This window comes from Dendrobium catenatum, unplaced genomic scaffold, assembly GCF_001605985.2.
Source record: "Dendrobium catenatum unplaced genomic scaffold, ASM160598v2 fragScaff_scaffold_1335, whole genome shotgun sequence".
NCBI lineage: Eukaryota > Viridiplantae > Streptophyta > Magnoliopsida > Asparagales > Orchidaceae > Dendrobium > Dendrobium catenatum.
The window spans coordinates 119,953-133,276 of NW_021319797.1; the positions used below are offsets into that span (position 1 = coordinate 119,953).

The 13,324-nt window shown below is 33.7% G+C and overlaps 1 pseudogene; it reads right to left on the reverse strand.

Moving 5' to 3' along the window:
* Window positions 1–8,412: 8,412 nt before the first annotated feature.
* On the reverse strand, window positions 8,413–8,924 carry LOC110095045 (annotated as a pseudogene).
* Between the last annotated feature and the right edge of the window lie 4,400 nt (window positions 8,925–13,324).

Here is a 13,324-nt window from a genome sequence, read left to right on the forward strand (position 1 = left end):
AAAAAAAGGTGTGATGTGCTCTCATAATCAGAATAACACAAATAACATTTCGAGTCAATCTAGATATTACGTTTTTGAAGAGCTTTAGCAATATTTAAGCCATCAACAAGACATAACCACTCAAAAATAGTAAAATGCAAAGCATTTCGTTTGTGCCAAATGAATTTGGCCCAAGAGCAAAAAAGTTCTTTATGAAATTCTTTAACATAATTACAAAAAAAACACCTTATCTGAGTTGCCCCAAGTTAAGCAATTCACAAGTTCCAAAGTTTCCGGAGATGAATTCCATGACATAAGCATTCAAATTGCCATGATAGTAATTAAAAAGCCCATCAAAATTACTCTAGTGGTCCTAATAAAATGAAATAGGCGCATGAGGTGTGACCCTGAACTTAAATAATGGCTTAGTAATATCAGCAGCATTACATATTGACTTCCAAAATTTAGAAGCATACACGGGAATGGGGCGCCAAGGGGATGTGTACCTTTTAATAAGCCATAGGGATAGAGGGGTTTTGCAATTATACATTCTATAAATAATATAACAGTTAAAACCAAACTGAAGATCTTGAATAGAGTGAAGACCCAAACCCCCAAAATTGTTTAGTTTACAAGCATTGTCCTAAGATAGTAAGTGTAGTATTAGAGCTGCCACAACATCACCAAAAAATAGAAATTTAGAGGAAAGCTTCATGATATACTTAATGATAGTTTTAGATAGAATATAACAACGTATCCAATAAGCAATAGGGTTAATGATAGTGAATTTCAAAAATTACAAACGACCAGCAAAAGATAAGAGGCTAGCTTTCCAATCCGATAGCTTTTGAGTAATAATTTCCATCATAGGCAAAAAATTTGCAATTTTCTGTTTTTGAAAGAGATAGGTATACCCAAATAAGTGATATTGTTTCTAACATTTGGAATATATAGTGCATAACAAATGGCAGACTAATTCCAATTAGAATTGGGAATAATGATAGAGCTCTTTTCAAAATTTACATGAAGTTGTGAAGCCTTAGCAAACATATTAATATGGTATGATAGCTTACTGCAGTTTTCTAAATCATGCTTTCCAAATACCAATAGATCATCAATATAGAGAACGTCTGTAAGTGTAAAACCATCAACAAAAATGCCATTAAAATCACCATTGTCTATGAGGATAGAGAGGAATCCATAACTATGCATAATAAATAAGGACTCATGAGAGATCCCTATCTCAAACCCGCAGAAGAAGAGAAATAACCATCTATAGCACTGTTTATCAAAATAGAAAAATTGACATTAATGATACAAGCTTTTACCCATTGAATACAAATTTTAGGGAAACCTTTTTATACCATCCTAGTCAATAGGAAGTATCTTGAGATAGTATCAAAAGCTTTACGAATGTCCAGTTTGACGTAAAAATAACTATTATCCCCTCTACGATTAGTCGAATGTAGGATCTCATTAGCGAGGAGGAAATTATCCGTAAAGACACTAGATTTAATAAAGCTTGCTTGGTTATCGTTAACACTCAAGGACATACTGGGTTTCATTCTATTCGCTAGTATCTTAGTAATAATCTTATAAAAAATATTGTAAAGGGCTATTGGCTTGAAATTCGATATAGTAGCAACATGATTAATTGGACTTGGGAATCATAGTAAAAATAGTAGCATTGGCACCACTAGGGAGTTATTGTGATGCCCCTAAATCTAAATTAGAATAATTATTTTTTTAATCTTTTAATAAATAATAATAAGAGGTAACTAATATCATTTATCAGTAATAAACAGCAAAATAGATTCTATAATTTAAAATATCAATATACACATCTATATTTATTTTTAAAATTTAGATATAATACTAAAAACTGCACAATCAAATCATAACTATTCTATTATGAGTATAAAAAATAATTAGAACAAAAAAGAAACAAAACCTAAAGAATTCTGACTAGCCTCACACCCCTATTCGCTAGCCCTAACATGAATTCATTTAATTACATATAATGAGCTTAAAAAGCCAAACAAGTCTCCAAAACCTACAACTGAATTCAAATCATGACAAATGAGCAATATGAATGCCAACATTCAAATTATAACAATTGGATCCGTATGATAATTGAATCAATACAAAAATAATAAAATTCACATGTAATAGTAATAGAATATTAAAATATTACAATATAAAAGCCAATAAAATAGTAAACAATATGAGTGTCAAGTTTATAAAGCAATATTATCTCTGTATATAAATCAAATAAAGCATAAAATCCAAATATCAATAAAGACTATTAAAATCATGTCAATGTAGTAAATACATATAAGAGTGTGCATATACGTACTATCCAGGTATTCTATATCACATGCTTAATATTTCACTACAGGAAAACCCACTATTACTGGCGGATTATTTCCGCCGGTAACATGTGAAATCCGATGGAAATTTTGGTTTCCGGCGCACTTTCCGGTTGAATGTCGTGCGTCGGTTTGGTTCGCGTCGTAAAAGAACTTCCGGCGTAAAATAATCCGTCGAAAATGTTTCCGGCGGATTTCCGACGAAATTTCAATACGCCGGAATTCAAAAAAAAAAAATCAGTGTGTAATGACCTGCTTTCCACCGCCTGCCTCGCGAACCGCCCGACCCGCCCCCGGCTGCCGCGTGAACCGCGATCCGCCTGAACGCCGGACCGCCTGCCGCGTGAACCGCGGACGTTGCCCCCCCTGCCTTCGGCGGGATTCGAACCGCGCCAAAATCTTCTCCCACGCGCGCTGTTGCCAACTCCTCTGAAACCAAAACCTGTATTTTTAGTTACTTTTATATTATTTAAGCTATTACCTATTAATTATAAAATCTCTCTTCTTATTTCCTCTATAATTCCTAATTTATTCTCTGTTGCTGAAAATGTAATGGGAAAATGGTTTAAAAACTATTTAGCGACTTTAGATTTTTTAATAAAATAATATTAATTTAATAGTATATAATTAATTTAATTAATTTTTTAATAAAAAATTCAAATAAATCATTTTAGGACTTACAAAATTATAGAAAAGCATTCAAAAAATAAAACATGTTATTTAAAAAATATCAATGATATTAGTTTATAAAACGGACACTTGACGATCCCAAAGTTCTCACTTGTATATATAGCTATCAATTCCTTAAAGATTTTTACCGGTGCCTAAAAATTTCAAAAAAAATTGTGTAAGTAAAATACTGCAATCAAAATACTACGACAAAGATGGTTTACAATTTAGAGTTATAATGACTACAAAAAAAATTTCAAAGTCAAAATACGGGCTATTATAGGTATTTGTTCAGAAAGAATGATCTGATAGCCCTGCAAAGAATAGGCCCTAAAATATTCCACCCTATTTTATAAAAATGAAAGTTGAATCTGGTAGGCCCATGAGCTGAAGAAGAAGCTCCAAAGAAAACCGTAATTTTGATTTCTTCATCAAAAACATGTTGATAAGGGATGCTGCATCAGATGGGGATAATGTGTTACTAGTAGGGAACATAACCATATACATAGAAGTGGGGGGTAGCGGGTTGTATAATGTTTGGAAATGGCTAATAATGTGATTAATAGCTTCATCTCTTATAGAGTTTGACATATAGGCACCTAGATTGACCATAATATTTTTATTAGAATTCTTAGCACGGATTTTAGCATATAAGAACCTCAACTCATCCTCACCCTTAGACAACCAATTATCTTTTGCTCTCTGGATCACCCAAGAAGCAAGCATATTCGTGAACTCTGAAATTTGGACATTTATGGACTTTAAAGAAGTATTCAAGATAGAATCTAGGGATCAACATTTATTTTATCCAAACATTATGCTTGTTTTATATGAAGCCCAACAAGATGATTATCAATGTTGGTAGAGTTAGCCTAAGGATACTCCTTAACTTTACCTCTTAAATTTTTAAGTTTAATACAAAAATCCTGAATAGGATTTCCATTAGAAGGAGCAAAAAAGACATCTAGATCAATATTCTAATAACTTCCCAACTTGGTCCAATAAATTTTAAAGTGGATTTTGTGATTAGAAGGCGGGTGAACACTAGATTATAAGAGGATGGGGTAGTGGTCAGAGTACGAGGGGCTTTGTATGGAGCAAAAGGAGGTATGGTATGACAAAGGCCAATCCTCATTCAAAAAGCTTTCCCACCGATTTAAGATCCCTTATATTAGTGTAAAAAATCAAGAGTTGAGATCTAATGGTTTGTTCTAAGTAAGAGTTGCACACCCCCCCCCCATTCCTCTTCACCAAAACCTTCTCGGAAACATATCTACATCAATTAAAATCTTTCATAGTGATCCAAGGGGTATTCTGAGTCAGCACAATAGATCTAATCTATCCCCACACTAAGGTTCTTTCTGCTTCGCTATTGGAGGCATAAATGACTGAGAGTTGAAAAGGCGAATTACATCCAAAGAAGACATTACCAAAAATGAGATGAGACGCGATGAAAATAGGGGTAAAATTCATCCTTTTTGAGTTCCATTTCATCCAAATACGACCTGAGTAAGTGAGATGAAAGTTATTGCAGTTGTCTTGAAAAGTGAAGACCAAGTGAGATGATATGAAGCAGGGGTCTCGAAGAGAGGCCATGTGAATCCTATTCTACATAATGCAAAGCATATCTAAATTGAAAGATCTAGTCAAACATCTATAACATAATACTTTATCAAGGCTATTGAACCCACTGATATTGGGCACGAAAATTAGTGTTTAGGAGGTTGTGGGGGTTTTATACCTTGCTTCCTTTAATAGCTTTTGAAAGTTGGGCAAGATTGGAATTATGTAGATTCCCCCTTTTTATTGTTGCTTCCTTTGCAATACTTTGAGAATTAACTTCCAAACTATTCCCCTGATGCAGTAGAATGTCAAATTTATTTGATGAGAGGACCCAAGAGGAGCATCCGAGGCAGTGGATAGAGACTGGTTAGATGAAGAATTTTCATCTTCCGTGGGTGAGTTAAGGTTAGGAATGGATGGGTTGGAAGGGTCAATAGTGATGTGAGGTTTTGGAGGGATCATAAGACTAGGGGCATCCTGAATCATATCTGACTTATGCATGCCTGCTTTGAGGATTCAACAGCTTGGACATCAATAACATGTTGATATTTTTTTTGTGAGACAACTAGTTGGGGATTTTGTGGCAGTGAAAGAGAGGTGGATATAGAGGGGTTGTTGTTTGTGAGTTGGGCTTGTTGCGTGTTATGCTCTGGAAGACTAGTAGAAGCAATGCGATTTTGAGAGGGATGCAGGGACCTTATGGGCTTTCGGTTTTTATGATGTCTACTCTAGCTTCTACCACGCGATGGGTAAGTGTTGACAGTTTGACTTTTATGTGGGTTAGACAAGTTATTGGGCTTTGATGGGAAAAGGGATCAGAGATGAACTAGAGAGTTACAAAACTCCCAAGGGTTTGGTCTCCATTCATATTTGACCTTCAAGTTGAATACATCTCCATCTAAAAAAATTGGGATTTCATCAGGATACATAGAAGAGCTATCAACTTGCACACAAATTCTTGCGAAAGTAAGATGGGTCTTTTGAGCTGTGAGGACGTCTGCGGCTAGAGGGATCCCTACCTTGCTGTCTATCTGAGATATCCCCTATGAGTTCCAACAAACCAGAGGTAAATCATGGATTTTTATCCATATAGGGACATATGTGAAATTTTCCCTCTTTGGGCGAAAATGAGGTGACAACTTCTACAAGACAAAAGGTTTCCCAAGAAAAAATCACACCCCTCTTGACCAAGCCATATCAAAATCCTCCACAGAAGAAAAACGCAGAAGGAAGAATCCTTCACTTAGAGAGAGGAGTTGAAACGAACCTTTTAGGGTCCACATTTTCCTAATAGCGTCCAACAAATCTTCATAAAATGACCTCTGCCTAATGGAGTAACCAACCAGACATAGGCTCCCATCCTGAGTGGCCTTCGTAATCTTTTCACCTGAGGAAGAGATAACCTATAGTTCAGAGGATATAACGAGAGGGAAATGTCATTGGTGGTCTGCTCTATTGAAACCACAATGTTTTTCCAGTTACGATTTAGAGGAGCATATCTCACCCCATCCACGGGGGTGGATAGCGAAAGGAAGTCAATGGAATAGAGCGAAGGGTCCATGAGGGGACCGAGAAAATCCTCAGGCAAGGTTGGAGGATGAGGGTAAGAAGGCGGGAGCCAGTCGACTAGAAGGAAAAAACTCTTGCAGAAAAGAATAAATCCTCATTAAGGAGAAAGTTCTGCACCATTGTTTTAAAAAGCCCCCATTTATTTAGAAGTACACATCCACTTGTCAATGGAATACATGTCGGCGAGAAAAATAAAACCTTGATCCATTTTGTTTGATTTTTCGAAGAGAAAACATGTAAACTAGATTGACAGTCATAATTATTTATTTATTTTGAGCTTATTGCACCTCGTCAATTGGTGCCTCATAATGCCTAGGGCTATCAAAATTGGGTCACAGGGGTTGAACCCGGAACTGATCATACACTAGTTAACCCAACTCGAACCCGAACCCGATCCATTTTTGCAAACGAGTAAGGTATTTCACCCGCACCTGACCTATGCGGGTTACCTAGTTGACCGAACCAACCTGTGGACACATTTTGAAGATGCAATCGACGACACAAGCAGGGTGAGGCGTTAGCGGCATGACGAGCCAACGAGGCAGCGACAGGATGTTATCACGTGACTCGACAGCGCATTTGGGACAAATGTGACTCATGTACATTTTTCCAAATGGGTTAAACTGGCTTGAGTTCGAGTTTTCTTGTCAATCCGCGAAGTTGACCGTTTTTTGCAAACAAGTCGAATTTGGAACCCAAATCCGACCCGTTTCCAAATCAGGTCGCGTCTAACCCGAAATTTTTGGGTCTAATTCGAATTGAATTTTCGTGTCGTGTCAAATTTTGATACCCCTAGTTAAGCCACAAGAAATGTATCAGGTCATACAACTTTGCACGAACACTGACCTGGCCAGCAGTAATGAAATCATCACATTAAAAAATTATTACGAAAATGTTAAGGTATCAGGACTCCAAGAGTAAAATATAATAAATACAAAATATAAAAAGAAAAAAAAAAAAACAGGCCTTGTAATTAGGTGTTGGGTTTAATCTTCTCATTTGATCTGGTCGCATTTTTCTAACTAATATTTCCAATATAAAAATTTATGTGTTATGTGATTGTGACATTAGCTAGTTGAGTCCATAAAATATTTGAAAATTACTGTCAATCTTATTCAAATTTTCTACAATCTACAATTCGTTGAACTCTATATTTTAGATCCTCGTGTAATAGATTCCATTAGCTACGAGTTTAAAATATAGGTGAATAAAAATATGATATAGTTTTAATAATATATATAATATTATATATATTATATATGCGAAATTTAAAATATATTTTATAAGAATTTTTTTTGTCAAAATCTTCTAGTTTGATTTTAGATCAGAAATTCAGAATGAACTTTGAAACACTTAGAATTTATTTTGAGATGAGACAATAAAAAATATTTATATATTATACTCATCTCAAAATAGATCAAATGACTTAAAAAGAAAAACTTGATCACAATTCACACACAAGTTATTTTTACTTTGATATGAATTTATATAGAAATAACTAAGGCTTTGTTTGGAATAATTTTTTTGTTATTTCTTAAAATAATATTTTAGAACAAATTTTTTTGGACTAAATTATTTTTACTAGAAAACTGCTTTAGAAAAAAGTTAGAAAATTATCCTAAATAAAACTTAAATATGATATTTAAGAAAAAAATTAATCATATCTTTCTATTCTATCCAAAAAGTGATTAGGATGGGTCTATTTAGCCAGTGCCAGTTCAGATCAGGTCAATAATTAACACCTCTAATATATAAATATATATAATTTTAAAGTTTTTAAATTATTTTGAGATGAGTGATATAATAAATAATTTATATTACACTCATCTTAGGCCCATCCAAATAAAAAAAGTTAGTCAAAATTTCTTAATTATATATATATATATATATTCAAATTCGTTACTAAAGCGAATAAAATTTTTTTTTTGGGATATTTGGGTCATTTAAGGCAAACTCATACACATACAATGCATACACAAAGACTCGAATCCAAGACCTCTTAATTGGAAGCATAAGCTCCCAACCAACAGACCAAGATGATCTGTGTCAAGCCAATAATTTAACCAACAAAAGCTCGTGAAATATATAATTTAGATAAGAAACTAATTATTTGATACAATCATTCATACTGCAGCAGCAACACACATTCACTAGAAAATTAACTTGTTTAATTAAGCAATAGCATCACAGGAGCCAATGCCTTTTTATTCAAAATATATACTTATAATACTTCTTTCATCGTCTATGTATTAATGTTAATCGTTCAAGGATACAACTTCTTTACCTTGTTCTGTGCAGCGCCGGACGTCGCCGCCGTGCCGTTGCTATGCGGGATGACGAAAACATCAGCATTGACAACGTTAGTTCCAGTCGCCCAAATAGGGTTGTTAGAGTTATCGTATATGACGACGTTGCGATCTGTCTGGAGGATGAGAAAATAATAACCGTCTTGGCCATTGGTGTTGCTAGCCCAAATAGCATCGCCGCCATTATATATTACGAGATTGCCATCGGTTTGCATGGCGAGAACACAGTCGGAGGCCTGTTCGTCGGTCCCCGAGACCCAGACTGCATGGCCGTTATCGTAGAGAACGAGGTTACAGTCTTGCTGCATGATGAGTAGCCGCCTTGTGAGAGTGATTGTCCAGAGTTAAGGGATTGGCCGGCGTTCAAGCGGTCGTCGGCGGAGACAGGAGGGGTTAGGAGGCTAAATAAGGCGGCAGCGGAGAGGAGGAGGAGGAGGAGGATTGTTGGGGAGCTGGGGGAGGAGGCCATGGCCGGCTGTGTGGATTGATTTGGAGGCTGGGAATGTTGGGTTCTGCGGGTCAATGCATGGTGAAGGGAAAATAGATCGCTATTTATAATAAATGACACGTACGGATGAGAATATAATAATATCTGTATGAGATCGAGCATTGCGCCGCGTACCATTTTATTCATTACTATAATATAATATAGGGAAAATTAATTTAAAAAATAACTCTGAATACTCTAATAAAAAATCAATATGATTGTAATTTAATATTTTTTTAGATTAGTATAAAATAAATTATTTTAATATTACACTCACTCAAATAAATTCAAAAGCACTTAAGTTTATTGTAATAAAAGTTTTAATTAGAATATTCTAATTTAATTTAATTTAAAAAAAAATATATCAAAATATTCTAATGTATAATTTATTCTAATGAATTTTATGTGATCTGGATTAATTTAACTTATGATATTTATATACAATATTAATCTCAGTATACAATCATCGTTTTTTTGGAGCAAAATATTTTGATATAACTTTTTAAAAAATATATAATAATAATAATAATAATAATAATTTAAAACCCACGTGTTATAATAGTACAATAATTAGCTCTAAATTGCAAGATATTCCTGGCCTAAATTTAAAGTTTATTGGAATGAATATAGTATATAATTGAATAAATGCATCGTAGATTACACCACCGAACACCACCGGCCAACTACGGCCACCATTTTGAATTTTACATTGCTTTCAATCAATTTCAAGCCACAAAAAAAGTTAAAAACCTTCATTTATTTTACACTGAACCAAACAAACTCCAAAGTTGTAATTTTCTCTTTATTTTTTTCCCTTCTTTCTTTTGTTGTAACCTTTGGGTTTTCTTTATTAATAGATTGCTGTTTGTTAAAAAAAAAAAAAAATTGGGTGTGTAAAAGCTAAAATTTTCTCAAACTTTGAACTAAAAGACACCTTTTATCTCTTAGCATATGAAAAATTGCCTTCCAAGTGCTTAACGCTTCATATCTTGCATGCTATTTTGATAAAAAAATTTATACTTCTAAGTTAAAGCTAACTGCTTTTGTTTGGTTACCGTTTTATCTTTGCTTTTCCTTTTCGAGTTGCAGAATTAATAGTCATAAATTATTTTCTATAAAAGCTAACTGCTTTTGTTTAAAGCTGATTGCTTTTGTTTGGTTACCTCTGGCTTTCCCCCCCTACGTACCTTCCTGTGTGACACAATAAGATCCTTCTGCAAGTGGCTTCCCTTAACAGAAGAAATCAATTCACAAGCAAAAACCCTTCCTCATCAGCTTTCACTGTCAACTACGTGCAACCGATTGATAACACTGCCGACTTCTCTGAACAGGAGGACGAGGCTGAGAGAGCTAACGAGTGAGATCTTTCCACATTACAAAGCCCTTGTCTGAATGGAAACTCTGTTAACATAACCAAAGCCAATAATGTCACTAAGGACATAAAGCTGGCCCAAACTCCTAACATACTAAAATATCAAACCTAAAGTTTGTCTCTTGGAATGTGAGGGTCTTTGATGGACTGATCGATTAGGGTTCTTAATTGTAAGAACTTTGCTAGATCCAACAATCTTGATCCCATATGTGTTACCCATGGTTCTCAGCTTCTCATTCCCTCGATCTTCCTCAAAGAAAATAGTTTTAACAACTTTTTCTTTACTTCCCATGGTAGAATCTGTATTAAGTGGAATGCATCTAAACTGACCTTCACTCTTTCTTACATGGATTCTCAAATGTTTCGATCGGTGCTAACATCAATTTTACTATGTTTGTAGTATATTCTGCTAAGTCCCCTTTGAATAGGAGTTCCCTCTGATATTGTCTCAAACATATTGGTTCATTTTGTCGTGATCTCAACCGTGGATTGTTTTGGGTGATTTTAATTGCTGTAGGTTTGAAAATATGAAGAAGTGGTGGAATACTTGTGAATATCTCTAAGATTTTAATAATAAGATTTTTTTATAATGGCCTTACGGATCTATCTTATATAGGGCTTTGTTACACTTGATTTAATAATAAGCATCATATCATGCGCAAATTAATTAACTTCAAGTTAGATAGAGTCCTTGTAAATAGTGTGTGGCTGAAAAAGTTTCCTTTCTCTTACTATAAGGTTGATAGCCCAAAGTGTTATGATCATTCTCCATTGATCATTTTTACATATCATGCTTTTCCCAATCATCTTAGATTTGAATACAAAAACTATTGGATAAAATCCCTCAATTCTGGATGCATCAAAATTTCATCTTCTCTCAATATTATACAATTGATCCTATCACATCCCTCTATCTGAAGCATAAGAGACTCAAGAATTCTATCAAAGCTCAAAGCTAGCATTCTTCTTCCCACTTATCAGCCAATATTAACAATTTAGAGGACCAAGAAGCCTTACGCTTTGATTCCCTTAATGTAATAAGGCTTAAATTTTCAAAGTATATTTTTATCTATAATAATAAATAATTATTTCATGAGTCAGTATAAGTCGAATTTCAAATTATCTTTGCCATAACAGATATATTAATATGCTCTAATTATAATAAATTTTCTAATTTCTAAGCATTGTTGCAATTAATTCTTTAAGAAATTAGCATATGTCAGTATAAATGAGATTTTTAAAATTGTTAGGTGTCTGTTTTAAAATCTATTTCGCCAAAATATTTTATACATGCTTAACTAACATATGAATATTTTTTTTATATAATTTTGGATTATCAGATTTGAACATATAAAATGATTTTATGCTAAAAGTTGAAAATTAAAGAAAAATGCATGCCCAATATATTATTTGATTATTTTATTATAAATCGTTATCAACTAAAATCCCATATAAAAGTCAATTGGAAATTTCATTTAATAAAGAGCTAAATGGAAAAAAAAAGAGAGAGAAAAAGAGAAGAGAGACAAAAAAAGAAAAGTTTGGTTTAGAGGTCATAGAGTCATTTTTTGTGAGTCAGTCCAATTAACAAATTAGTTTGTCTCAAGGTAGATCACACATTATCTATCTCAATTTTCAAAAAAAAAAAAAAATAAAAGATTTTTTTTATTAAATTTCTATTTCTATTAAAAAAAATGAGCTTACTTTTGTACTAGCAAAATTTTAACCGCACAACTTTTTTATTTTCTAGAGATTTTGATCATATATATTTTCTAGAAATTTTTTAAAAGTTTTTACTGACAGTTTTGAAATTTATATAGTTTATATGAAAATAATTCAAATTAAAAAAATAATATTGTATTGCAATTAAAGTCTTAAAATATTATTTTGCACTAGCTCTAATAATTTGATTATTTTTAAAAAATGTATATTTTGCTTGGAAGGGTTTTAATATTACATACCATTATGACATTTTGACAAATCCTAAAATATGTTTCTTTATGCATCGTTTATGGCTATTTTTTATTAAAAAAATGTGCTTAATTAATTGGAATGGTTAACTCGCTGGAAATCTCAAAGGAGTGAAAATGTATATTCAACTTCAGAGTTAGGGGTGTCAATATTTGACACGACCGATAATCCAACCCGAACCTGACACGGAAATTTCGGGTTCGGGTCAACCCGAATCCGAACCGGGTCGGGTTCGGGTTAGAGTTTTCGACCCGTTTCAAAAATCGGGTCGGGTTAGGGTTGACTCGGAAACCCGAAAATAACCCAGATTGACCCGCTGACCGAGCTGCCCCCCGTTGCGCTGCCCGGCTGACCCGCTGCCCGCTCGCGTGACGCGTCGCATCCCGCGTCGCGTCGCTTCTCCGGTTCTCCCGCTCGCGTGAATGGCCAGCAGCTGGCCCCTTTGTCGCGACTCGCGTGACTTTGCCGGACGCCGATGCCGCGTGCCCGCCGATGCCTGTCGCGTTTTGCTGCTGCCGAACGCCAGCTAAAATCAAAATGTGACATCTGGAGTATAACTTAAACTATATTTAAATCCGGTATTAATCCTTTGTTCTCTTTTTATTCGTCTCACATTTGTATTACAATTATATGTATGTGTATATATAATGATGTTTTTAATAAAATTATTACTTCTATATTTAAATAAAATAAAATAATTATAAATTTGTGTCTAATACAACTAATAAAATATAGAATTTAATAAATTATTAAAAATATTAATATTAATTTTTTTTAAAGATAAAAATATTACTTCACTATAAACTAATAAATAAAAAGTCAAAAAAATCATCATAAAATTATTGGCAGTAATTTATAAATTATTAATTTATGTCCTCACTAAAAAATATTTATAGATCCGACCCTGCTTGATTACAATACTAATAGAATCAAGGTTGAAATCAAATAAAGTTGGAGCCCATTTTATTTGTGATGAATTTTCATAAGCCATAGATAAAACTATGATGGAGCAATTTTCTTCAAAATTAATTTTCATGAA